Source organism: Trachypithecus francoisi, unplaced genomic scaffold (assembly GCF_009764315.1).
Source record: "Trachypithecus francoisi isolate TF-2019V2 unplaced genomic scaffold, Tfra_2.0 Lachesis_group21, whole genome shotgun sequence".
Classification (NCBI taxonomy): Eukaryota; Metazoa; Chordata; class Mammalia; order Primates; family Cercopithecidae; genus Trachypithecus; species Trachypithecus francoisi.
The window spans coordinates 17,548,202-17,575,423 of record NW_022681467.1 but is presented as its reverse complement, the minus strand read 5'-3'; the positions used below and the strand labels follow the sequence as shown (position 1 = coordinate 17,575,423).

The 27,222-nt window shown below is 41.2% G+C and overlaps 1 protein-coding gene across 10 annotated transcripts in view; it reads left to right on the top strand.

Annotated features, from left to right (window-relative positions):
• The first annotated feature begins 1,312 nt into the window (after window positions 1-1,312).
• Window positions 1,313-27,222, top strand: part of PLCB4 (phospholipase C beta 4) — a 419,870-nt gene continuing 393,960 nt past the window's right edge. For 4 of the 10 annotated variants that reach the window (XM_033185640.1, XM_033185636.1, XM_033185639.1 and 1 more), the window contains exon 1: window positions 1,979-2,097. The gene's annotated coding sequence lies outside the window, so the exon portion shown is untranslated. Of the gene's footprint in view, window positions 1,796-1,939; window positions 2,098-27,222 lie in introns of those variants that run through there. The other 6 variants (XM_033185629.1, XM_033185625.1, XM_033185627.1 and 3 more) reach the window with 4 other exon arrangements.

Below are 27,222 nucleotides of genomic sequence, written 5' to 3'. Positions count from 1 at the left end.
ATTACAAGCGCCCACCCCGACGACCGCCTAATTTTTTTTTTTTGTATTTTTAGTAGAGACGGGATTTCACCATGTTGGCCAAGCTGGTCTCGAACTCCTGACCTCAGATGATCCACCCGCCTTGATCTCCCAAAGTGCTGGGATTACAGACGTGAGCCACTGTGCCCAGCCAAAATCACCACATCTTTAATATCCCTAACAGTGAAGAGCCACCAGCCTTTCACTGGGATCTGTCTTTCCTTTCCAATCTTACAGGGAAACTTGGTCTGGGATATTTTTCTTGGCTTCTTCACAGGCAGACAGCTTCAGCTGCTGAGGAGCTTTTTTTCCAGGCTCAGCTAAAATTACAGTTTAGTAGTTGAGCTGGGAAGTGGTCAGTGGGGCCTCAGCACCCCCCCCTTGCTTAAGGATGCCCAGTTGGTTAAACTTTTGATGATTATTCCCCCATCTCTTAACCCTGCCGGGAAATGGCTAGGATGTGCCAGGGGAATGAGCCTTTTGCATCTACAACTGCCCCTGCCCATCACAGCCTGGACGATTGTTTGCACACACATTCCCCCTCCATTTCTTACACTTCTCGCCCTGTCTGGCCCTTTCTTTCTTCCTGGCCAGCCGGACCGGCACAGGCGGCTGAGCATGCCTAGTGCAGCTGCGAGCATGGCCCCAGTTCCCAATGCGCAGGTGCCACGTCTCCGGGTTTTGGTGGCCGCCGGCCGGGCGGAGGAGGAGGCGGAGTGGCCTGGGAGGAGAGAGTCCTCCGGCCAGGAGCAGCACGTTGTGAGGGTCCACACAAGGGTGATGCCAGACTGAACACCATTAGGGTCTGGGTGTGAGTGTGACTCGGAGGCACCTGGGGGCCGTTGTAGGGCCGGGGAAAGCCAGGAACTGGCTGGAGCAGCGCGCCAGCATCCCGGGGACCAAAGTCTGAGGGGTTTGCATGTCTGAGGTTGCACTTGTGGGAAGACTTTTTGGAACCACTTAATGTCTGTGGCTCTGTGTAAGACCCGCGAAATAAAAAGAGGTAGTAGTACTTGCTTTGGAAGATTGTTTTAGGGATTAAATGAATAAAAAGCGTTTAGAACACCGCAGGACGCATTGTAAGCTATGTATGTGTTTATTAAACCGAATATAAACAAGCACGTCCCCCACCCAGCCAACGGCTTTGGGGGCCCCGTTCTGGCCAGTCCTGAGCCCTTCCACACGGCCCACGGCGGGCTACGGGTCCCCAATCCGAGGAGGGTGCCGCTCTCCTGCCCCTCGCTCCCCGGGTTCTGCGCCCAGAACCATTCCGTGCGCCCCCGACCCCTGGGCATGGGGCACATGCAACGGGGAGCCGCCAGGGAGACCCCAGAGCAGCGCGCAGCGGGCCGGCTTCCCCGGACGCCCCACCCACCTCCTCTTGGCGCTACCCACCACCCGCCTCGGCTGCTCGGCCCCCGGCCCGCGAGGCTGCGTCCCCGACCCAGTCGGCGCCCCCTCCTCGCCCCGCGGGCTCGCGGCAACTGGGCGGCGGGCCCGGCCCCTGCCCACCCCCAGCCCAGCCCGGGCGCGCCGCACTGGGCATGCTCCGTAGCCTGGGCAGGTTGGGGCTGCGAGGAGACAGCTCGGGCTCTGGAGCCGGGAGGCGAGAAAGAGGAGGGAGGCTCGGGGGCAGGGGAGGAGGGAGCGGCGGGCGGCGGAGGGGCGGTGGGGCCCGGAGCCGGGGACGCGCAGGGCCCGGCGGTGGGCGGGCGGGTCGGCGCTGTCCCGTGGGCTCTCCGAGGAGCCACAGCGGAGACCCCAGCCCTCAGCTGAGGTAAGGACCGCGCGGTGGGGAGGCGGGGAGGCGGGAAGGCTGGGAGGCCCAGGAGGGGGGGCGGAGGCAGGAGGGAGGGCGGGACTGGGGTGCGCCGGGAGGGGGCTTGGCGGCGGCTCTTTATGGCGGGGAGGGGGTGGTGGCGCCGGGAGCAGTAAGTGAGCTGCACCGCTAACAAGATCTCACACACTCAGACACACGCACCCGCACACACGCGCGCGCACACACACTCGCGTACACACTGGGTCTCCAGGCAGCGGCCGTCGCCGCATCCCCGGCAGCAGCTCCAGGCAAAGTGACAGGTAGGAAAAGGCATTTCGGTTCCCGCCCGAGGATGCTCCCGCCCGCCCTGGCCTGCAGGGCTTGTTTGCTTTCCGCGGGTGCGTCCCGGACGCGCGCGCGCGCACCCGGATGCCCAGCGGGGACCCCGTGCAGGTGCCGGTTGCGAGGCGCCCTGTGCGCGCGGGAGGCAGGGGACCCAGACGCCATCCCCCTTCCCCTGTAGTCATCGCCTGCTGGGTTTCCTCAGACTCTCTCCAGACCTTCACCCTCTTCTGGGCTAGAAATAGCTCGGCTCGACGTGTGTATGATTATTTTGGTTGGAAATAGTTGGCACCGTGCAACGCATGTAAATGTGTATGCATGTGGATCTTCTCGCCTCTTCTGGGGAAATCATAGAAATGATTGACCGTTTCCACTTAAAACAACACTGACAGGCTTAGCACTCATTGGGGGCAGGGTTCGGGCCTCCTAAAAGCCTATTAGTGAAGGAAATCCTTATTTTCAGAATTTTAAAGTTGCTTTTGCTTTAACCAGTTAGACTCTGTATAGTACAATACTTCTGAGTGTAGACTTCGTATTCATGGTACTGAATCGAAGTATGGAAATATGGAATTCTCTAATTTCCAAGTGTGTTTAAGTGCAACTTTATCTAGAATCATAAAACTAGCATTTTCCTAGAGAGAAACACAACTACCCCACTATAGTTTCCATAAATATGGATATGTCTGAAAGATGACCCAACTCTTCTTTTTTTCCTCCTAACTTCTGTAGTGATTCTAGCTGTTGTTCTAAAACATGTATTTGAAATTTAATTTTGGCTAGAATATTCAGGAAAGGTCTTTTTTTTTTTTCTTTTTACCATATATGTGATATGTAGTGGTCTATAATATTTAAGTTATATATATGTGGAGATAGCTGCTTAATAATTCTTTTTGTCTGACAATAGTGACATTCAAACATAGGCAGCTATATATCATTTAAAAATGATATTGAATTTCCCCTTTAAAGAGAAATCAGATTTATAATGTAAACATGACCAGGAAAAGCAACTGGTGACTTTACCTGGGGAGGCTCCAAGGAGGTTAAGAAAGTATCTGAACAATTGTGCTCTTCAGAATAGAAACTGTGTGTGTGTAGGTGTGTGTGTGGAGGGGTAAAATTTTAACTTTATTCTTTTATTGTTTTCAAGACTGCCATTTTCAGAAATGTGTGGTTGAACGGAGACACTCATATTTTATACTCTTCAAATTTGGGTGGCCTCAGTTATAGAATCATACAGAAGATCAAAAGTCTAGCTCAGCAGGGGCACGAGGTGTAATCCCTCACTATCTGTGTTATGTAATCCAGAATGCTGTTTTTCGTAGGACAGTCTTACATGATTCTCAGCTGGTGTATTGATCTATTATATCATCTTCCTTTTGAACTGTAGTAGTTTAATAAATGATTGCCATCTTTGGAGATCACCTGTTTTCATAAAAAATCACTTTTTGAAATGGCAAAACATTTTTACTGGCACTTTTATGAACATAAGATTTGCTGCCAGACGAGTAACCTTTTGAATGTGACATATTGTAACATAGCTAAAGGTACCACGTATTAGCTTATATACTACACTTCCTTCCAACTATATTATTACTCAACAATCAGAACTTAGTTTTGATGATATTACTACCCAGCTCTGAATTAATCGCTGTTGAAAATGCTGTTCTACAAGTAACTGTCAAAACAGAATTTCTGACTCCATTTGATCACTGGGTGCACATTTAAATGTGTCGAAATAATTCTACCTTTATTTTGCAAATGCATACCCACGCAGAAAGCTTTGTTCTAAAATACTCTATTGGAAGTTTTATATTTGTATGCCTGAAAACGTGAGTGATGTTAAACTGCTTACATGTCCTGGAATCGTGAGGCGGTGTGTTTTTGCCTTATAAGATAAAGAAATACGGTAGTTGAAAAAGTGTTACAGGTTATCAAAAACCTTTTGCAGAAAGAGATTTTAAAAATCTGTATCACCTCTGAAATATTTCAACCACAGCAAAGTCCATGCAGTGCCCGTAGCACAGCTAATTTGCCTTTCCCAATATTATACACAACTGACTTTAGATTAATGTATACTGCTGACTTTGGCAACATGGGACGGTTACATTTGGCAATTTCAATGAACATGGTATTTTCCTAAGATATCACTAACTTGATTTTGGGGTTTGATTTATTAAGAATTGAAATGCTTGCCTGATATTCATCTTTACCCCACCCTCTAAGTAAAATTGAGGTGAAAATGAGCTTCAGGGCTGCTGTGCTGTTTTCCTTGCGATCACATTAGCATGCTAATTTGTGAAAGGATATAACAATATAAATGAAATTAGCTTCTGAGTTTAGTGTCTGAATTTTCATCCCCAGTGTTTTAGATGCAGCTGGCAAACTCAAATAACAGAATTAATGAAAACATTTTGCAGATTATTAAAAAAATTTAGTAATTAGCTGAGTTTGATTTTTTATTTTGAAATCTTGAGAGTAAATTTTATGTTTTCGGATTAGAGCACTTAGGTAATGTAAGAAAGATTTTGGATTTCTCATGTTCTGCACACTTAATAGTGAACTCAACGATTCTTGGGGAAGTATAAATTTTCTTTGAAATTTAAAATTATTTAGCAGACTGTGACTAAATTATTGTTTGTGATCTCTTATGAAGTAAGGGTGAAACAGCATGTTGATTAGCACCAATGGCCCAGGTCTTTTAATAAACTGTCTTCCACAGTGAGTCCCTGTAAAATCAAGAACTTCTGTATTTGATGTGCAAAATTAGGTCAAGGACTAATGGGGACGTTTTAATGATCACAGTTGGTATTTTATGTCCAGATTGAAGTTTTTAAAATAGTTGTTTTTCGGCCAGGCGCGGTGGCTCAAGCCTGTAATCCCAGCACTTTGGGAGGCCGAGACGGGCGGATCACGAGGTCAGGAGATTGAGACCACCCTGGCTAACACGGTGAAACCCCGTCTCTACTAAAAATACAAAAAACTAGCTGGGCGAGGTGGCGGCGCCTGTAGTCCCAGCTACTCGGGAGGCTGAGGCAGGAGAATGGCGTGAACCCGGGAGGCGGAGCTTGCAGTGAGCTGAGATCTGGCCACTGCCCTCCAGCCTGGGTGACAGAGCGAGACTCCGTCTCAAAAAAAAAAAAAAAAAAAAAAAAGTTGCTTTTCACCTCATAACATATGAATGTGTAGGCCATATTAGTGCCTGTCAAGGAGACTTATCTGCCTGTTGGGAAATAAATACAGCTTTTCATCGCTGGTGGGTGGCAGCAGTGACTTTCTGTGGTTTTGCTATTGGTTTTCAGATGTTAACTGTGTTTGCAAGGACATTGCTTAATTCTCAGTGCTGTCCATTCCACATTTTCCTATTTCCCTCTTATATAGGGGAAATGAATAACCTTGTGTAGCTCTTTCTTCTGTTCCTTAGTATCTGTTTGTTTAATAGTTTTGCTTTTGATAAAGCCTCACCCTTTAAAGTAGAAATACTTTCTTAAATTGTAATATTGTTATATTATATCATAATATCATTATGCCTTAGAATGATATAAAGGTTTTACATGTTCCTAGGCTGTGATTCTTTAGCTAACCAAATATAAAAATGAGTTTACTTCCTTGCCAGTGGAGGCAGACCTGGGTGATTATGCATTACCGAGTGGATGAGTGCGACGTTTGCATTGTCTTGGTTGGAATTAAGCTTGCTTTGAAAATATCACCCTGGAATAACTTTTATTTGTAAGGCCCACTTCACTTCATTGCAACAACCACTCCCAAACCCCTTTTTCTGGGTGGAAGGGTGGAAAGAATCTGGGTGGAAGCTCACGCCTTTGGATGCTTTTCTATGCTGAAGGCGTTAACCCAAGTTTCTCTAGGAGATGAAAGTAATAATGCTGTACCTTTCAAATCTCAGCTAGGAGATCCTTATGTTTCAGGGAATGAATGACCAGCAGAGTCTTTATTTTCCCTGCATGAACTTTGTCTACTTTTCCTTTCCTTTATTAAATCAAAATAGTTGAAATGGACATAAACCAGAAGGTTTTTCTCTGAACACCTCTCTTACTCACTACTTACGAAACCTTCAATAAGAATGTCACACACCATGTGACCATAAGATAGTGTTATCTTCTCCCCTTTCCTGGGAGTCTCCTTCAAAGTTCAAAGGATCTGTTGGTGTGCCTAGGGCTGGGAAATTCCACCTCTAGCTATGGAAATACCCTTGGGCCAGGCAAATCATTGCTTTAAGAAACATTGCCCTTCTTGTCCTCCTGAACAATTAAAGCATGTCTTTGGCTTCCAGACATGAGTGAAGTAGCCATTTCCTTAGAAACAGGAAGAAAAAAGCGACTTGAAGTAATTAATTGTGAGCCGCTCATCCAGGGAGAAGAGACCACAGACCCCTGATTTTACATTTGACATCTCCCTTTCTTCTCCAGAAAAGGAGTTCTTCATTTTAGGGCTAAGGATGCCGTTTGGTGGGTCCACGAATGTAGGTGGCAAATGAATTACATCTTTATATTCACTGACTTCCAAGTGACAATTGGGGCAGGTGTTAGAGTTACTACTAGATCTTGGCATTTAGTGGGTTGAAGAGAAACATATGTATTACTTCACATATCCCTTTAAAAAGTTATTTTGATAGTTATATTTCAATGAGATTGATTTCCATTGTACTTTTAAGTATTCAATTGTATATATTTAAACATATTATGCTGGGCCAGGCATGCTGGCTCACATCTCTAATCCTAGCACTTTGGAAGGCTGAGGTAGGTGGATTACTTGAGGCCAGGAGTTTGAGACCAGCCTGGGTAACACAGTAAGATCAATTTATATAAAAAATACCGATAAAAAATTAGCTGACTGTGGTGCACATGTCTGTAAATCCTAACTACTTGGAAGGCTGAGGCAGGAGGATCGCTTGAGCCCAAGAGTTCAAGGTTATAGTAAGCTGTGATCGCATCTCACTCTGGGTGACAGAGTGAGACTCTATTAAAAAAAAATAATAAAATGAAAATATCATGTTGAGAAAGGTCTTTAAGATTTACCATATTGCAAAGGGCATTCATGACCCACACAAGGTGAAGATGATGTTTCCTCAAGAAATGCTTCCTCCCAGAGGCCCCTGGCTGGGTGGGTGTTTTCACTGTGGGTTTGCATTGAGCAGTGGTTGCTGAGACCTTCAGACATTGGAATCAGGCACTGATTTCCTGACAAATACCCTGTTTTAGCTTGAATGCTGACAGATGCCCTCTTTTAGCTGTGTGACCCTGGGCATCCACTCTGAACCTCAGTTGCCCTATCTGTAACATGAGGAGAATAACCCTATTGGGCAAAAGTGCTTGGTGCTGCACTGTGAATGATGCAGCATACTGTTACTGCTGCTACTACAGCTGCAAAGGATCCCAGGATCTTTGGGTATGCCCAGGTTTGGGAAATTCCACCTGTAGCTGTGGAAACACCCTTGGGCCAGGAAAATCATTCCTTTAAGATACATTGCCTTTCTTACGCTCCTGAACAATTCAAGCATATTTAACAAGTGCTAGTGCCCCTTCTCCTAATGGTACTACTAGTATTATGGCTCTCCTCTTGTTCTCCTTCATGAGGGTAGATGGCATTGACCTTATCCATACAAACAGCCTGAGAAAATTCCTGTAAAACTTAAAAGGGACACTTCCTCTGCCACTCTGCAAGTACAGAAAGTTTCAGTCAGCCCACAGGACCACCATGAAGTACCAGATCTTCCTTTGGACTTGCCAAGCCCAGTGACTGCATTTGGACAGAGGGACCTAATACTAACTCAGTCCTAATAGCTTCAAAATTCTGTGACTTTGGTGTTTTGGAATATAATTCAGTGAGCCAGATGCTGTCCCCAGGGTATCTGTCTCCCAGCTAGGCTTTTTTTTTTTTCTTAAACAAAACAAAACAAAACATATAAGCCAATTAGGCCTGGAGGGAGAAAGACCTCCACTAGAAGAATTAGGGGTCTCTGGTGTTCAGGGGCAGTCATCATAGCTCTTGTTTTTCCATGGAGTTTCTCTGAGAGTACTCAACTTCTCTGCTTTACATAGTATTATAATAACAACAACAAAGTAAAACAACAGACATTTGTTGAGCACTTGAAATGTGCCACTTTATTTAATCCTTCTGACAGCCTTTTTGGGTGTGTCCTAGTAGCATCTCCAGTTTATATTTGGGGAAACTGAGGTTAGGAGACGTTAAGTTAATCATCCCAGGATGTTAAAGTTAGAATTGAGACTGAAACTCAGGTAGGCTGACATCAGAACTCCAGCTTCTAACCACCATACTGTGTATTACTTGTCATTAAGCTGGTGCATGCTGCAGAAAGACTTGTTACCATAACAAGTTTTGTGATAATTATTTTAAGTGACTAGGCTGAGATATGACAAAAGCTTCTGGCAATCCTGCTGTGAATATGGAATTGGAATAAGAAGTTGAGGATAAAGCTGTGCGTTCTTATCTAATTCTAGGTACTTCTGTTTGTGTAGTTGCATGCCAGAAATCTGAGATAGGGAGAGTACTAAATGCTACTTTGTGGTAGCCTAAACGGCCTTTAGTTTTCTGGAAGGCCGGTTTTTACCTGGTGAAGTTCCTCATGGTTTTAGTGAGGGTGTTGTATACTCTGATTCCTCCAAGGGCCAGGTAAGTGAAAGGCCCAAGTGTGGCTGACCAGGTGTCAGAGACCTTAGGGAGTGGTGAGGCTTGTGCCCATCCAGGGGCCCAATTGTGCCCCTTCCCATGGGGCAGCTACCACTCAGTTCTGACAAGTTTCTGCCAGGTGGGCCTAGGGCTCAGGATTACCAGTGCCTCTACATTTTCAAGAGAAGCATGAAATCCAGATTTATTTGGAGTCTTCTCATTTTAAAATATTTGGAAATAATTAACATGAAAAACAAACCTGTCAGCCCATGGTGTGGCCGAACAAAGCACATTTGTGGTTGGACCCAGGAGCTCCCATGTTGAGCCTTTTGTTAACTGTAAGTGCTTGGAAACACCGTGTACTAGAAAATGTCAGTAGTTTTTGTTTTGCCCTTTAATTTTTTTGGCTGTAAAATTTCTTATAAAGGTTGTTATGGTCATTTATTTCCAGTGTACATAGATTTCAGATTCTGAATTTCTGCTTGTTTGTTCTTTCCCTATACCCCACTTTTCCAAGCTGTTGGCAAATTGCAAAGTTGGGGGGGGGAAGGACATGGTTTTTTATCCTGTTTCATGATGCTCCTTTAAAATAAGAACACCTGGCTAGGTGCAATGGCTCACGCCTGTAATCCCATCACTTTGGGAGGCCGAGGAGGGTGGATCACTTGAAGTCAGGAGTTTGAGACTAGCCTGGCCAACATGGCAAAACCCCGTCTCTACTAAAAATACAAAAATTAGGCGGATGTGGTGGCAGGTGCCTGTAATCCTGCCTACACGGGAGGCTGAGGCAGGAGAATTGCTCAAACCTCGGAGGCAGAGGCTGCAGTGAGCCGAGATCACACAATTGCACTTCAGCCTGGGTGACAGAGTGAGACTCTGTCTCAATAAATAAATAAATAAATAAATAAATAAGAACACCCAAGTGTAGAGAAATAGGATGACTTCATTTATGGAGACACAGAGGTTCTTTTGCCTGCCTCACTGATGTGAGCTCTAACCAGTCACAAGATGTCCCCCCTGCTATTTGGTAGTAGCTATATTTGTCCTGGAATATGGAATACAGATCTGTTTCTGCAGGCTAGTGTTTCAAGGTGCAGTCCACTTAACAGCCCTCATTTTCCTTGGTGCTTTTAAATGAGAGACCACACTGGATCAAATGAAAATGCAGTTCCTTCGGGATGTGTTTCTCTCATATCTGCCAAGACGCTATTATTGGACAAATCATCAAAGCCCTCTCTGGGATTTCTTATAATTATTTTGTTTTCATTGGTTCTTTAAAATGATGTAAGTAATACATTAGTATGTTCCAATTGAAGTGATGATGCAGAAATATGAAAGCAAAATGCAAAGTACCCTTTTCCACGTACACCCATTCCCTGATATAGTCATTGGCAATAGTTTAGATAGCCTCTTTCCCTCCTTTTTTCTGTACCTTTACATATATAAGTATATATACATGTCATTTTCTTATTACATAAACTGGATCATATTGTATACTTTTTTTCTGTGACTGACTTGCTTTTGTCCACTTAACTGTATATCATGGAGAGCTTTCCATGTCAATATGTTAGTTATCTTGTTCTTTCTAACACTGCATAAAATTTGGTAGTATGGATGTACTGTACTTTATTTAATCATTCTTCTGTTGACACTATTGCACACTGAAAGATTCAAGATCTTTGTTCATAGGTCTTTGTGCACATGTGTGAGAAAATTTTTTTGTAGCTAAATTTCTAGAAATGGAACTATTTGGTCAAAAGCCTATGCACACTTCAAATTTTGACAGAGCACTGATGAATTGCCTTTAAAAAAGGTCTCCATGAAATTTGTGGAACCTCTGATGATGCAGCTGAACATAGCCTCTAATTGCATCATGTCCCATATTGTTACCTTGCTTTACTAATTCAGTTAGATTTCACTTGTATATGGCATAACAGGAAGTGATTTTAGAAATAGACTATGTCCTTAAAATCCCTTGAAAATGCAATTCTTAATCAAAACGAATTGATCAGTTAAGGGGCTAATGTAAAAACTCTTTAAGAAAGACGTATCTTGTAAATCAGAGTTGAAAATCTGTTTTCTGATCAAACTGGTGAGCTGTGAAACTCTAGACCCTTCCCAGCAGGAAAATGTCCATAAGCACCCTTTAATCTGTGGTTAGCGAAGTGAGGTGGTCCACAGCCAACACAGATAGATCAGATGTTAATACTGGCCTGGGAAAATTAATTTCATTGCTAAAAAATCCTATCCAGGTGTGTTTGTAGCTTTAGATTTTCAAATACTCATTATTTAAGAATCTCTTTTACTTTTTACTTAAAAAAGAATGAGAAGATTAGGAGATAATGCTATTTAATAGTTTTATTTAATGGATACCTGAATTTAATGTCCATGACTCTTATTTTTTTATGTTTTATTTTATTTTATTTTCTCATACATGTGCACAAAGGGTCTTGCTCCATCGCTCAGGCTAGAGTGTAGCGGTGCCATCATGGCTCACTGCAGCCTCAACTTCCTGGGCTCAAGTGATTTTCCTGCCTCAGCCTCTCAAGTAGCTGGGACCACAGGCGCACACTACCACACCTGGCTATTTTTTTCTGTTTTTGTAGAGACAGGGTCTCGCTATGTTGTCCAGGCTGGTGTTGAACTCCTAGGCTCAAGCAGTCCTCCCACCTCAGCCTTCCAAAGTGTTGGGATTACAGGTGTGAGCCACTGTGCCTGGCCTGGCCATGTTTTTTAGAAATGATATGTAGATAATGGACTATATAAATTAGAAACTACACCTTTTCTTTTCTTTTCCTTTCCCTTTCCCTTCCCTTTCTTTTTTTTTTTTTTTTTTGAGATGGAGTCTCACTCTGTTGCCCAAGCTGGAGTGCTGTGGTGCGATCTCAGCTCACTGCAACGTCTGCTTCCCTGGTTCAAGTGATTCTTCTGCCTCAGCCTCCCGAGTAGCTGGGATTACAGATGTGCACCACCAAGCCCAGCTAACTTTTGTATTTTTAGTAGAGATGGGGTTTCACCATGTTGGTTGGCCATGCTGGTCTCGAACTCCTGAGCTTAACTGATCCGCCCACCTCAGCCTCCTGAAGTGCTGGGATTATAGGTGTGAGCCACCATGCCTGGCCGCTACATCATGTTCTCTTTTAAAGAGATATTGGGAGAAATATTACAGGAAATCTAGGTCACTGATTGATTCCTGTTTTCAGAAGGGACTACTTTGATAACTGTAATTGTTATCAATAATATGAAGTGAATTATTTGTGAATTTTACAACATTCTTTGAAAGACTGAGACTCAGTCGGGGTTAGTGAGTCTTGATTAGATAAATGACAGGAAAGTTAAATACTGTTTCTGTTTCCCAAAGATGGATTTCGTCCTTTCATCTGTTTCTCCAGATATTCATTTTTTAAGAAAAATTCTGGTTCGGTTGGCAGTGACATTCAGATTCTGATTGTATGCCTTCTGCATGTTTATTTTTACAACACACTGTGAATTGTAGAAATATGGTGGGACAGTCATATTTCCTTGGCATTGAAACCTTGCATATTCAAGAGAGTCTGTGCTAGGTTTTGCTCATGGAAATGTTATCGTGTTTCACAGTTTACAGACAATTTCCTTTGATAATGTCTGTGAAAGCACAGTGGAGGGCACCACCTGGTCACTCTTTCAACCTGTATCATTCAGGGCCCTGCTGGGGAGCAGATGGCATGTGTATGCCCAATCCTTTGAGGAGGGCTTGTTAAAGGGACCCTTTGGAAGATGTGGGCAGGTGTAGGGAACACAATCAGGGTGAGTGCTAAAGAGAGACCCAGCAGTGACGGGGAGTTAGTCCTACTCTAAGGAAGGGGCAAGAAAGGCTGACAAGAGCTGTATCCCTTTCTAGAGGGACCCTGTCAGCCTGTAATATCCCTCCAGGGAGACAGAGGGGAATATATATACCTTCCTCATTCTCTGCCTGTCTCCTAAATGTTGGCTGGTGCCTTCCATTAGCCGAACTCAGACAGAAACCAGAGGGCAGGAGAGAGGAGGATGAGGGTGGAAAAAGTAGGTGAATGGTCTGAGAAGGCCAGTTTCAGACCCCCACCCACTTGCCCTCTAGAACAGAGGTTTGCATGGTTGAGCAGTCAGTCCAGGGTAGAAAGCTTATGGTCTGGTTTTGTGGACAAAGAAAATAAAACTGCATCTACATTGATTAAATTGAAATTGAAATTGGGAATCTTCTACAATACCACATGGCTGGTATCAGTAAAATTTGTGGTGGGCCTTAGAGTAACATTAAATAAGTTTTTTTTAGTTCCCTTTGGAATGGATTTTGCTTTATGCTTCTCGGGAAATGCGTAGAATGGGAAATGTTGTGTGTTTATCTGATTAACCAAAAATGTGGGCTTATAGATAGGACAGACAGAAGGATTCAAAGTCTCTTGACATGGAGTTGGATTCCTAAGATAGATATAATTCCTTTGCTTTTAATATTTTATAAAAAATATTTTATTTAAAATGTCAGTACCTGGGAGAAGAGACTAGGAGGAAATTAAGGTTATTAACAGTAATTTTCCTTCAAAGAAGTCAATTTAATGGAATCATTAGCATCACTGAGTAGAAATGAACAAGCTGTATTTCCCCATTTGTTCAGCATGGCAGTAAGATTCTGAAATTTCAGGCTCATTTATTCTCTCGTTTTCTTGGCCCTGTTGTTTGAAAAGGTGAAGTCTGCTCTTTGGTTTGTGTACTTGTCCTGAATGAACAAGCAACGGAACTTAATTAGAACCATAAAATAATACTGCTATAAGGAATATCAGAGTTCATTTCTTCTTACCTCCAAATTGCATGGAGTAAGAAACTGAGATACTGGTTATTAGGTTATTAGCAACTACTGCTTTGCAAGTTCTCAGAGTTGGTTACTCTGGAAAAGTCGTATCACCTCTCCATCCTTAAGGAATTGCACTAGATTAATTCATTTTTGCTTTTACCCTTATATATTCCTGAAGTCCTTGATTTCAAGGGTTTGGTTGTCCATTATACATTATTTTCATAGATTAGAGGCAGAGCTTCGTGAGTACCTCTTTCATTACCTAGCCCTTAAAATGGTATTCTCTGGAGGTCTCTACATTGCTTTTGACTGTGTTCACTCTGTAAACTCTTTCTATATAAGATAACTCATTCACTTCTACCGTTTTTATAACCCTCAATTTACTGAAGACTCCTCTATCACTGACCTCTTGTTGGAGCTCCAGATATATCCTGTTGTCTGCTGGAGATCTTGACATTGAAGTCTATGGGGACTTTCAAATCAAAGTGTACAAAACAGGAGTCCTCAACTTCACTCCAAAATTGTGTCTCCTTCCGGTTTCTAAATCTTCATGAAACAAGCTGTCCGTCTGTTGAGTCTACGCCATCGATATCCTTCATTTTTGTTCACTTTTCTCCATTCCTATTGCCGCTAGCCTGAATTTATGTCCGCGTGATTTCGTGTCTTGATTGTTCCAAGAATTTTTTCATTCAGTCTCTCTATACTGTCTCTTTCTCATCTGTGCCTTCATTCGTGTCTTCTGTTGGCTATTCAGTGAACATCAGGTACTTTAACAGTGAGATCTTGCTCTCAGAAGTTTACAGTTTACTGGAGGAGACAAATAGACACCACTTTATAAGTTTACATCTTTGCCCATTGACTCCATTCTCCACACCAGCAAAAGTAATTTGCACAAAACAAATCTTATTATAGCATTACCTATAAGATACTTCAACAGCTCCCTGTTGCTACCAGGATTAATTTGTCTTCCTAATTTGCCAAATGTAAGCCATCCACAGCCTGACCTCTGTGATGAAATTTTAACTCCTTTATATGCATCACTTATACTAGGCTGTGTTGAAATCCAAGAACATAAAGCTTGCTGCACTGTGGACACTGTGGCTTTGCACTATGACTTTGCACTCAATCCCCTTCTTCAACTGACTCCTACAGGCCTTTAGAGACTCCGTGCAGTTGCCATCTTCCTATAAAGCCTGCCTTGATTTCCACTCCAGTCCAGGTTGGGTGCCCTACTTTAGTCCTCCTGTTGAATAGTTTGCAAATTTTAGCCACAGCATGACTCTTAGGAAATGGAACAATCTGGTGCATATTAGTGACTAAGTTGATGTCTCTTAAATGAATAAATAACTAAATGCCATTACTGCAAAGTCTGCAGATTGGGTAAATTAGGAAAACAATCTGATGATTAAGCAAAAAAAAAAAAAAAAAAAAGTCAAAGTTTAGTAAACTGAAGACACCTGCTGACCTATTAAAGAAAAAAGTATTTCATGATTATTTACACTGGTCATTGAAAACTAGCAGAATAATCAATTTGGAAATATGATAAATAATTTGAAAATTCTATATCCATTATTTCTGGTAACAGAAATCCTGATATTGTAATTAGTATACTAGATCCAGAGGAGATATTTCCCTGAAGATAGGTTATCATTTTTTTCCTGATAGGCACATACTCATATTGTTTTTCCTATTTTATGAGTTTGATTTTAATCATGTTATTCTCATTTTTCCTACAGTGTGTAGGAATTAGAAAATAAATTTCTTATTTCAAACATGGTTGGAAATTTAGGAAGACAATAATTTATTTAATCAGATTATTTTATTAAGTGGGACTCTTAGTAATTTAAAATGCTTTGTATTTATTTTCTTGTAGCATTTTATTTTCAAAATGACCTGCAAATACATCAATGCCAAACAGAGAAAGCAAGAAAGTCATTAATTAATTGAAGGGAAATATTCTGCTGAATATTGGTTTTGAAAGAACATCTTTTATAGTTCCAAAACCAGAAGGGAGCATTTTATTCATAGTGGTTTGAATCTTGTGAAAAGAGTGTCTTTGACAGTCTTCACCAGTCCCCCTTTGCCAAGTGTTAATAGGACTTAAGAAATGTCTTCTTCACAATTGGCTTCTTTTTGTTTTCACAGATTTCTTTTAGCTTTGTGTTGAAAAGTGCTGTCTAAGTATGTTAATTATTAGATATATCATTATTCAGATTTCAATGCAGACAACATTTAGGAGGATTATAGTTTAGTTATTGCAGCTGTTCAGAAAACACTTCATGATAGCACTTGGAAATACAGATAGAGAATAAATATTTCCTTTTATTTAGAGACTTTTTGGACCTGTGAGGCCCTCTGAGAATCTTAAGCTTGGCCCCATTCTGTCCATTTTTCATTCTCTTTGAAAGAGTTTCAAAGTAACTGGTTAAAGTTTCTCCCCATCTGTCATAAGTAGCATAGAGGGATTTCTTGTGCAGCTACCAAAGGGAAATGAGGAAATTGAAAAGTGCAGATGATTTGGGTATTAATACATATCCTGGCAGTGACTCTGCTAGAATCAGGCTCTCCCAAACCATTTTGTTGTGTGCTAATTTTTATTTTCTCAGCTACAGTATTATAAATATGGCAGACCCACAGATTTTCCATAAAGATTGATGATCAGGAGGAATCCACTCGTTAATTAAGAGCAGCAGATGCCTTCTGAAAACATTCTGGAAATGTTCTACATTATATTGAACCAAAGTGCTTCCAGCTTTGTTGGAAAGATTAAGGCAATAATTACGTGGAAGGTATGCCTCATTTGTCAACAGGTTTTTGGTCTAGAATATCGCAAGAGCAATTCCTATCCATTTCCTTCTAGAGGTGACAGCAGCCTTCTTATCGCAGAAGGGTTATGGTGTAGGGAACATAAGTGCTTACCAATAACTGCTTCTTTTCCTCACACAGGATATGAGACACAGGGTATGAGACCCTCAGAGAGGAAGTCTCTTTCTCTACAGACACACACACACACACACACACACACACTCATACACACACACACCCGCACTGCAGGTGTTTGAGCCACACTGTGGAATGGGATACATAAGAAATGGAGCCAGTTCTTTGACATTTTTGAGTCTTTACTGGATGGCTTTGCATATTTTAAAATGTTGAAACTTACCAGGATTCTTTAAGACCGGGCCCCTAACCCAGCATTTATTAGGCTTAAACAGTGTGCCCTGGGCCTTCAGAATACAATCCCATTTCATTGTCTCAGCAATTCTGCAGATTAGGTATAATTACCACCATTTGATACTAAGAAAACTGAGTGAGGACAGCACTTACTCAGGGTCACATGGTTGATCCGATGTATAGACAAGTTTCAAAATAAGGTTGACCTGACCTGAATCTGTGACCGTACAGGCACAGAGGAAAGGCCATATGAGGACACGGGACACGGGAGAAGGTAGCAGTCGTCAAGCCAAAGAGAGAGGTCTCAGGAGAAACCATGCTTGCTGGCACTGGCACCTTGATCTTGAACTTCTAGAACTGTGACAAAATAAATTTCTGTTGTTTAAGCTAGCCAGTCTATGGTATTTTGTTATGGCAGTCCTAGAAACCTAATACAGCGGAGGGTTTCTTTTACAGGCAGATGAAAGCAGACCTTGGGATATAAAAACAAAGTATTATGGACCAATATATCAGAATAATAATTTTGGCATTTGAACGCATGTTCCTAATTTCAAAAGGTGATTTTTGTCTTGAGTTGGTTTAGTTTATAGGATATTTGCTTTCACTGAGCTTTCATAAGAGTTAATTTGTTTACAGGCAGAGATGAGATAAATCATGTCTTTCTTTAGCCTGTTTCTTTATCTATTTCATTTTTCTATGTGAATTTCACATACTTCTGTAAGGAGTCTTATAATTAAAACATGTCATGTTAAATGAGCTCAAATCTTTTTCCATAATTAGGAACTTGAATCATTGCCTAATTTATAATTTGATAAGTAATGTGTATTTGTTGAATTTTTCTGCTATCAATGTAAGTCCTGGGGTAATTTTCTAAAACAAAATAAAAATGGTTTTGGCTTTGTTTTCCTAACATATTAACAGTAGTCTAGGAAATATTTTAATTTCTCTTTAGTTAGTTGGTGCTTTCTCTTTGTAATTTTTTTTGTGTGGAGGATAAATCATCATAAGACTTTCACTAAGTACATTGTAGTGTTTTGCTTAATTTGGTGCCTGTCAGGAAAACACCCGACAGCACAATGGAGGTGTTATGAATGAGTTAATTTATTTATTAATTTCCATCTAAATTTTTCACTAATGGAGAAATACAATATTTGTAGAATTGAGGTTATAAAACAGCGAACATAACTGCTGAATGATTTATATTCGGGACATTCTTTAATATAAAGATTGGCTATAAAGACATCTTGACTATAAAGCATGACATTGATTTGCTTTACATAAAAAAGAATATATTAAATTTTCTTCTTCACAATAGTATTACTTGAGTGAACTTTTTAAACAGTATAGTGCTATTTTATTAGTTAAGTAATGCATACATCTGATTAAGTGTGATATATTGTGTTTAAAATATTATTCAGAACCTAGCCTAGCTACAGCATAGAATGAGGTCACAGAATAAAAGTTCTTCTCCTTTCTGTATGTGCGTGAACTTTCAGTGAGTCACATGAGCTGGTTTGGTCATTTGAGTTTATTTGAATACATTAGTTATGAGCTATTTAGCTCTTTCAAGCAGCATTATTCATTCTCAAATTTTAAATCAGATTTGTACAGTAGCTAGCACATAGTAGGCTTTTAAATGTGTCCTAAAACTAATATGTAAGACGAGGACATGGGCCACAAACTGTTATTTTACTTTCCTTCCTTATTTCATGGTTTTGTATATCTTATTTTGAATTTGTATGCATTCTGTTGTTTCTAAAATTAGTATCTAAGCAATGCATTTTTTAACATTAATTATCAAGTTTTGTCTTACTCTTAAATTTTGCCTTATATAAGGCAGCATTAGTGGGCATTATCTGCCTTGCTGACACCTACTTTCCTGGGGTGAAATATATTGACCTTGACTGTAACCTTGACATTTAAGATAGTTGACTAGACTCTGAAAAGAGAAAGACCAGCGTGATTGTAAATCACGCCTATTTGTATAACATCCTCAATTACATAATAAAAATAATCCACAAAATTGCCAAGATACTTGAACATATTATACGGGGATTGGTCTTAGCAGCACAGACTTACCCCTGGGTATTAGTTCATTTTCTGAAGAATCCTTCACCAAACTGAAAGTTGAGTTTACAGTCCTGAGAATGTGACGCCTCTTTAGTTATTATAACCACAAAACAGTGGAATGGCTGTTTCTTCCTTTGAGCAGAATGATATGTTAAAGTTCTTTTTTTGAGGGATGATTTCAAATGTGTTAATTATGTGGCTCAATTTGGATTGTAAGAGATGATATAAATTAAATTATCACTGAATTTTTACCCTGCCTACCTCACTCACTTTGACCTTAAGATCTTACAAAGAGTGAGACAAAGCCATCATGATGAGAAAAAGTGATCATCTCAAACTTGTGTATGTAGATGAAAAAGGATATATGTTTCTGTGTGAGGATCCCATGTGGAAATACCTTTATAAAGTTACTCGCAAGTACATCATCAGTTTATTGGGAAGGAAATGAACATTTTTTGAAGTGTCTTATGAAGGTCAGGAACTCCACTAGGGACTCTCCTTTGGGAGGAAGTTTAGCAAAATGGTTGTGAACGTGTATGATGTGCATTGTGGGGTCCTGGCTTTGCTACTGAGAAGCCGAGTGACCTTGGTCAAGTCATTGACCTCCTCCTCCTCCTCATCGTTTTTTATATCTATCCTGTGAGATAGGTGGCAATATCCTCATTCTACAGATAAAGAGACTGAGGCCCATTTAAATAATTTGTTCAGGGCCATGTAACTAGCAAGTTGCAGCACCTCAGTCTGGAGTCAGACCCTGCTCAGGATTCTACCCTCTTCTACCCCTTCCATGTGGTCTTCCCCTCCTTGCAAGGCTGTCTTTGCCTAGTTACTAAGTTGATAGTTTTGATCAAATAGGTTGGTTGCTGTTATGTTGAATGAACTCAGATTAGGAGCACCGATCATAGGAAAAAGGTTCTGAAAAGGGAATTGGGAGCAGTGACTTATAGCTGGCCATTGCCCTAGCTGATTATGTGTTCATCAGCAAGTCATTTCACATCACCGGTTTCAGTGTACCGGTACCAAAGATTCATTCTCTCTTGAATGAAGGGCTTAGGCTTGTAGAACTCTTTCTTTTATATTTACCCTTTTATCATCATGAAGTGTTTCTCTTTGTCTCTGGTAATCCTCTGTGTTGAAGTCTATTTTGTCTTATTAATATAGCCAGTTCAATTTTATTTCGCTTACATAATATTTTTCATCCTTCCAATCTATTTGTGTGTTTCCATTTAAAATGTGTCTCTTTGTAGAGAGCATATAGTTGATTCTTGCTTTTAAAAAAATCCATTCTGATAATCGTTGCCATATAGATGGAATGTTTAGTCCATTTACATTTAAAGTTGTTGATATAATTATATTCTGTGGTTAACATTTTATGAAACATATTACATTTGCACTTCGATTTTTCTATATCTTCTCAGTTTTCTTTTTTTTTTTTTTTTTTATAAACTGCGGGTTGCTATTTAACACTCTCTTTTTTTAATGGGAAAATCAAAGAGATAGATTAAGATGGTTTATTAAGGTCTTTATTACTTGGTTGCTATATTTTATTTTAGGAATTGGCTTTTATTTTATTTTATTTTATTTTTTTACTTTTTATTTTTTTATTATACTTTAAGTTCTAGGGTACATGTGCATAACGTTTATATCATGTATAACTCCCCAATGCAATCCCTCCCTCCTCCCCCCTCCCCCTGATAGGCCCCAGTGTGTGATGTTCCCCTTCCCGAGTCCAAGTGATCTCATTGTTCAGTTCCCACCTATGAGTGAGAACATGCGGTGTTTGGTTTTCTGTTCTTGTGATAGTTTGCTAAGAATGATGGTTTCCAGCTGCATCCATGTCCCTACAAAGGACGCAAACTCATCCTTTTTGATGGCTGCATAGTATTCCATGGTGTATATGTGCCACATTTTCTTAATCCAGTCTGTCACAGATGGACATTTGGGTTGATTCCAAGTCTTTGCTATTGTGAATAGTGCCGCAATAAACATACGTGTGCATGTGTCTTTGTAGTAGAGTAATTTATAATCCTTTGGGTATATACCCAGTAGTGGGATGGCTGGGTCATATGGTACATCTAGTTCTAGATCCTTGAGGAATCGCCATACTGTTTTCCATAATGGTTGAACTAGTTTACAATCCCACCAACAGTGTAAAAGTGTTCCTATTTCTCCACATCCTCTCCAACATCTATTGTTTCCTGACTTCTTAATGATTGCCATTCTAACTGGTGTGAGATGGTATCTCATTGTGGTTTTGATTTGCATTTCTCTGATGGCGAGTGATGACGAGCATTTTTTCATGTGTCTGTTGGCTGTATGATGTCTTCTTTTGAGAAATGTCTGTTCATATCCTTTGCCCACTTTTTGATGGGGTTGTTTGTTTTTTTCTTGTATATTTGTTTGAGTTCTTTGTAGATTCTGGATATTAGCCCTTTGTCAGATGAGTAGGTTGCAAAAATTTTCTCCCATTCTGTAGGTTGCCTGTTCACTCTGATGGTAGTTTCTTTTGCTGTGCAAAAGCTCTTTAGTTTAATTAGATCCCATTTGTCAATTTTGGCTTTTGCTGCCATTGCTTTTGGTGTTTTAGACATGAAGTCCTTGCCCATGCCTATGTCCTGAATGGTACTACCTAGATTTTCTTCTAGGGTTTTTATGGTATTAGGTCTAACATTTAAGTCTCTAATCCATCTTGAATTAATTTTCGTATAAGGGGTAAGGAAAGGATCCAGTTTCAGCTTTCTACTTATGGCTAGCCAATTTTCCCAGCACCATTTATTAAATAGGGAATCCTTTCCCCATTTCTTGTTTTTGTCAGGTTTGTCAAAGATCAGATGGCTGTAGATGTGTGGTATTATTTCTGAGGACTCTGTTCTGTTCCATTGGTCTATTTCTCTGTTGTGGTACCAGTACCATGCTGTTTTGGTTACTGTAGCCTTGTAGTATAGTTTGAAGTCAGGTAGCGTGATGCCTCCAGCTTTGTCCTTTTGACCTAGGATTGTCTTGGCAATGCGGGCTCTTTTTTGGTTCCATATGAACTTTAAAGCAGTTTTTTCCAATTCTGTGAAGAAAGTCATTGGTAGCTTGATGGGGATGGCATTGAATCTATAAATAACCTTGGGCAGTATGGCCATTTTCACGATATTGATTCTTCCTATCCATGAGCATGGTATGTTCTTCCATTTGTTTGTGTCCTCTTTTATTTCACTGAGCAGTGGTTTGTAGTTCTCCTTGAAGAGGTCCTTTACATCCCTTGTAAGCTGGATTCCTAGGTATTTTATTCTCTTTGAAGCAATTGTGAATGGAAGTTCATTCCTGATTTGGCTCTCTGCTTGTCTGTTACTGGTGTATAAGAATGCTTGTGATTTTTGCACATTAATTTTGTATCCTGAGACTTTGCTGAAGTTGCTTATCAGCTTAAGGAGATTTTGGGCTGAGACGATGGGGTTTTCTAAATATACAATCATGTCATCTGCAAACAGGGACAATTTGACTTCTTCTTTTCCTAACTGGATACCCTTGATTTCTTTCTCTTGCCTGATTGCCCTAGCCAGAACTTCCAACACTATGTTGAATAGGAGTGGTGAGAGAGGGCATCCCTGTCTTGTGCCAGTTTTCAAAGGGAATTTTTCCAGTTTTTGCCCATTCAGTATGATATTAGCTGTGGGTTTGTCGTAAATAGCTCTTATTATTTTGAGGTACGTTCCATCAATACCGAATTTATTGAGCGTTTTTAGCATGAAGGGCTGTTGAATTTTGTCAAAAGCCTTTTCTGCATCTATTGAGATAATCATGTGGTTCTTGTCTTTGGTTCTGTTTATATGCTGGATTACGTTTATTGATTTGCGAATGTTGAACCAGCCTTGCATCCCAGGGATGAAGCCCACTTGATCATGGTGGATAAGCTTTTTGATGTGCTGCTGAATCCGGTTTGCCAGTATTTTATTGAGATTTTTGCATCGATGTTCATCAGGGATATTGGTCTAAAATTCTCTTTTTTTGTTGTGTCTCTGCCAGGCTTTGGTATCAGGATGATGTTGGCCTCATAAAATGAGTTAGGGAGGATTCCCTCTTTTTCTATTGATTGGAATAGTTTCAGAAGGAATGGTACCAGCTCCTCCTTGTACCTCTGGTAGAATTCAGCTGTGAATCCATCTGGTCCTGGACTTTTTTTCGTGGGTAGGCTATTAATTGTTGCCTCAATTTCAGAGCCTGCTATTGGTCTATTCAGGGATTCAACTTCTTCCTGGTTCAGTCTTGGGAGAGTGTAAGTGTCCAGGAAATTATCCATTTCTTCTAGATTTTCTAGTTGATTTGCGTAGAGGCATTATAGTATTCTCTGATGGTTGTTTGTATTTCTGTGGGGTCGGTGGTGATATCCCCTTTATCATTTTTTATTGCGTCTATTTGATTCCTCTCTCTTTTCTTCTTTATTAGTCTTGCTAGCGGTCTGTCAATTTTGTTGATCTTTTCAAAAAACCAACTCCTGGATTCATTGATTTTTTGGAGGGTTTTTTGTGACTCTATCTCCTTCAGTTCTGCTCTGATCTTAGTTATTTCTTGCCTTCTGCTAGCTTTTGAATGTGTTTGCTCTTGCCTCTCTAGTTCTTTTAATTGTGATGTTAAGTGTCAATTTTAGATCTTTCCTGCTTTCTCTTGTGGGCATTTAGTGCTATAAATTTCCCTCTACACACTGCTTTAAATGTGTCCCAGAGATTCTGGTATGTTGTATCTTTGTTCTCATTGGTTTCAAAGAACATCTTTATTTCTGCTTTCATTTTGTTATGTACCCAGTAGTCATTCAGGAGCAGGTTGTTCAGTTTCCATGTAGTTGAGTGGTTTTGATTGAGTTTCTTAGTCCTGAGTTCTAGTTTGATTGCACTGTGGTCTGAGAGACAGTTTGTTATAATTTCTGTTCTTGTACATTTGCTGAGGAGTGCTTTACTTCCATTATGTGGTCAATTTTGGAATAAGTGCGATGTGGTGCTGAGAAGAATGTATATTCTGTTGATTTGGGGTGGAGAGTTCTATAGATGTCTATTAGGTCCACTTGGTGCAGAGATGAGTTCAATTCCTGGATATCCTTGTTAACTTTCTGTCTCGTTGATCTGTCTAATGTTGACAGTGGAGTGTTGAAATCTCCCATTATTATTGTATGGGAGTCTAAGTCTCTTTGTAGGTCTCTAAGGACTTGCTTTATGAATCTGGGTGCTCCTGTATTGGGTGCATATATATTTAGGAGAGTTAGCTCTTCCTGTTGAATTGATCCCTTTAGCATTATGTAATGGCCTTCTTTGTCTCTTTTGATCTTTGATGGTTTAAAGTCTGTTTTATCAGAGACTAGGATTGCAACCCCTGCTTTTTTTGTTCTCCATTTGCTTGGTAGATCTTCCTCCATCCCTTTATTTTGAGCCTATGTATGTCTCTGCATGTGAGATGGGTCTCCTGAATACAGCAGACTGATGGGTCTTGACTCTTTATCCAGTTTGCCAGTCTGTGTCTTTTATTGGAGCATTTAGTCCATTTACATTTAAGGTTAATATTGTTATGTGTGAACTTGATCCTGTCATTATGATATTAACTGGTTATTTTGCTCATTAGTTGATGCAGTTTCTTCCTAGCCTCGATGGTCTTTACATTTTGGCATGTTTTTGCAATGGCTGGTACCGGTGTTCCTTTCCATGTTTAGGGCTTCCTTCAGGGTCTCTTGTAAGGCAGGCCTGGTGGTGACAAAATCTCTAAGCATTTGCTTATCTGTAAAGGATTTTATTTCTCCTTCACTGATGAAACTTAGTTTGGCTGGATATGAAATTCTGGGTTGAAAATTCTTTTCTTTAAGAACGTTGAATATTGGCCCCCACTCTCTTCTGGCTTGTAGAGTTTCTGCCGAGAGATCTGCTGTTAGTCTGATGGGCTTCCCTTTGTGGGTAACCCGACCTTTCTCTCTGGCTGCCCTTAAGATTTTTTCCTTCATTTCAACTTTGGTGAATCTGGCAATTATGTGTCTTGGAGTTGCTCTTCTGGAGGAGTATCTTTGTGGCGTTCTCTGTATTTCCTGAATTTGAATGTTGGCCTGCCCTACTAGGTTGGGGAAGTTCTCCTGGATGATATCCTGAAGAGTGTTTTCCAACTTGGTTCCATTTTCCCCCTCACTTTCAGGCACCCCAATCAGACGTAGATTTGGTCTTTTTACATAATCCCATACTTCTTGCAGGCTTTGTTCATTTCTTTTTCTTCTTTTTTCTTTTGGTTTCTCTTCTCGCTTCATTTCATTCATTTGATCCTCAATCGCTGATACTCTTTCTTCCAGTTGATCGAGTCGGTTACTGAAGCTTGTGCATTTGTCACGTATTTCTCGTGTCATGGTTTTCATCTCTGTCATTTCGTTTATGATCTTCTCTGCATCAATTAGTCTAGCTGTCAATTCTTCCACTCTTTTTTCAAGATTTTTAGTTTCTTTGCGCTAGGTACGTAATTCCTCCTTTAGCTCTGAGAAGTTTGATGGGCTGAAGCCTTCTTCTCTCATCTCGTCAAAGTCATTCTCTGACCAGCTTTGATCCGTTGCTGGCGATGGGCTGCGCTCCTTTGCAGGGGGAGATGCGCTCTTATTTTTTGAATTTCCAGCTTTTCTGCCCTGCTTCTTCCCCATCTTTGTGGTTTTATCTGTCTCTGGTCTTTGATGACGGTGACGTACTGATGGGGTTTTGGTATAGGTGTCCTTCCTGTTTGATAGTTTTCCGTCTGACAGTCAGAAGGACTGTCTGTTGGTCTATTGGAGATTGCTTGAGGTCCACTCCAGACCCTGTTTGCCTGGGTATCAGCAGCAGAGGTTGCTGAAGATAGAATATTGCTGAACAGCGAGTGTACCTGTCTGATTCTTCCTTTGGAAGTTTCCTCTCAGGGATGACTCCACCCTGTGAGGTGTGGGGTGTCAGACTGCCCCTAGTGGGGGATGTCTCCCAGCTAGGCTACTTAGGGGTCAGGGACCCACCTGAGCAGGCAGTCTGTCCGTTCTCGGATCTCAACCTCTGCGTTGGGAGATCCACGGCTCTCCCCAAAGCTGTCAGAGTCGTTCGCCTCTGCACCAGCCCCCGCTGCTTCCCGTATTGGACCTCAGCTGTGGGCTGTCCCCAGAGGTGGAGTCTACAGAGACAGGCAGGTTTCCTTGAGCTGCTGTGAGCTCCACCCAGTTCGAGCTTCCCAGCGGCTTTGTTTACCTACTTAAGCCTCAGCAATGGCGGGCGCCCCTCCCCCAGCCTCGCTGCTGCCTTGTGGATAGATTGCCGCAGACTGCTGTGTTAGCAGTGAGGGAGGCTCCGTGGGCGTGGGACCCTCCCGGCCAGGTGTGGGATATATTCTCCTGGTGTGCCTGTTTCCTTAAAGCGCAGTATTGGGGTGGGAGTTACCCGATTTTCCAGGTGTCGTGTGTCTCAGTTCCCCTGGCTAGGAAAAGGGATTTCCTTCCCCCTTGCGCTTCCAGGTGAGGCGATGCCTCGCCCTGCTTCAGCTCTCGCTGGTCAGGCTGCAGCAGCTGACCGGCACCGATTGTCCGGCACTCCCTAGAGAGATGACCCCAGTACCTCAGTTGAAAATGCAGAAATCACCGGTCTTCTGTGTCACTCGCGCTGGGAGTTGGAGACTGGAGCTGTTCCTATTCGGCCATCTTGCTCCGCCCCTCGGAATTCATCTTCTCAGTTTTCTTTCAGACTTAACTTTATGGAAAAAAAGTCACAAGACTTATTTTATACTATACATAGGCTATATACTTAGTATAATTGGTTTGTTGAATGGGCCACACTTAGTAAGACATAAACAGAAAATAGCTTTATTCTCTCCTCTCCTGTACTTTGGATGATATTTTTTGGCACATCCTATAGCTTTTCAGTCATTTTACTGTATTGGAACAACCTAATTTTCAAATATTAGAAAAATGTAGTATAAAAAAAAACTTCCATTTTCCCATCCAATTTATAGCTTCTCCCCTTTTTCCATTCTTAGGCTTGAGCCCAGGCTTAGTGATTAGCAGTATGGAAGAAAAGGAATTCCTAGTTTAACTCTCCTCTCTTCATCTCCTACCAATGTCTGGCTCCTCCAGAGTTAGCACGGGGGACATAAAAGGGGCCAAGGCTATTGCACTTAGCAGGTGCTATTTGTTTTCACGGACAGTTCTTTCTCATACACACCCTGGTGGATTTTTTTGGAGGGCCCTTGCAGGTCCATTGGCATCATGCCATTAATTTACTTTGAGCACTGCAATATCAGCTCATATTCCAGTGGAAGATCACTGGAGTGTCTCTGTGTCCTTATCCAGACAACCCACTCAGATGGAGGCTTTTCAGGATCATTCAAACTTGACAACCTTCCATAGTATTCACATGGTCCACAGAAAAACTCTCATCTTAACACCATC